The sequence below is a fragment of the Brassica oleracea genome, chromosome C5, assembly GCF_000695525.1.
Source record: "Brassica oleracea var. oleracea cultivar TO1000 chromosome C5, BOL, whole genome shotgun sequence".
Lineage (NCBI taxonomy): Eukaryota > Viridiplantae > Streptophyta > Magnoliopsida > Brassicales > Brassicaceae > Brassica > Brassica oleracea.
In genome coordinates, this window is record NC_027752.1 from 45,941,031 (window position 1) to 45,941,423 (window position 393).

Here is a 393-nt window from a genome sequence, read left to right on the forward strand (position 1 = left end):
TCTCTAGAAAATAGCGATTTTATAGTGGATAAACCCACCAATTTAGGGAGTATTATGAACTTTTACTAAATTAATTGACAAAAAATTGAAACGATACTCATGTACCATGAAAGAGAGTTTAATATACATTACTGCAAATGTAGAATATGTTTAGAAATTTTAAAACAACCGTAAAGATCATAGGCTTCAGTATATAGAGCATTTACCAAAAAATTATATAATTCGTAGGTGTTAATCCATAGATTTTGAGAAAAATTCAAAAAAATGAAAATTATATTTTAATGCATAGTTGCATCCCTCACTAACGTACGATGAAGGTCAAAGAGATTTGGAACCTTTGTTGTCACCGTTTTTCTAGAAAATAGTGATTTTATAGTGGTTAGTCAACCAATT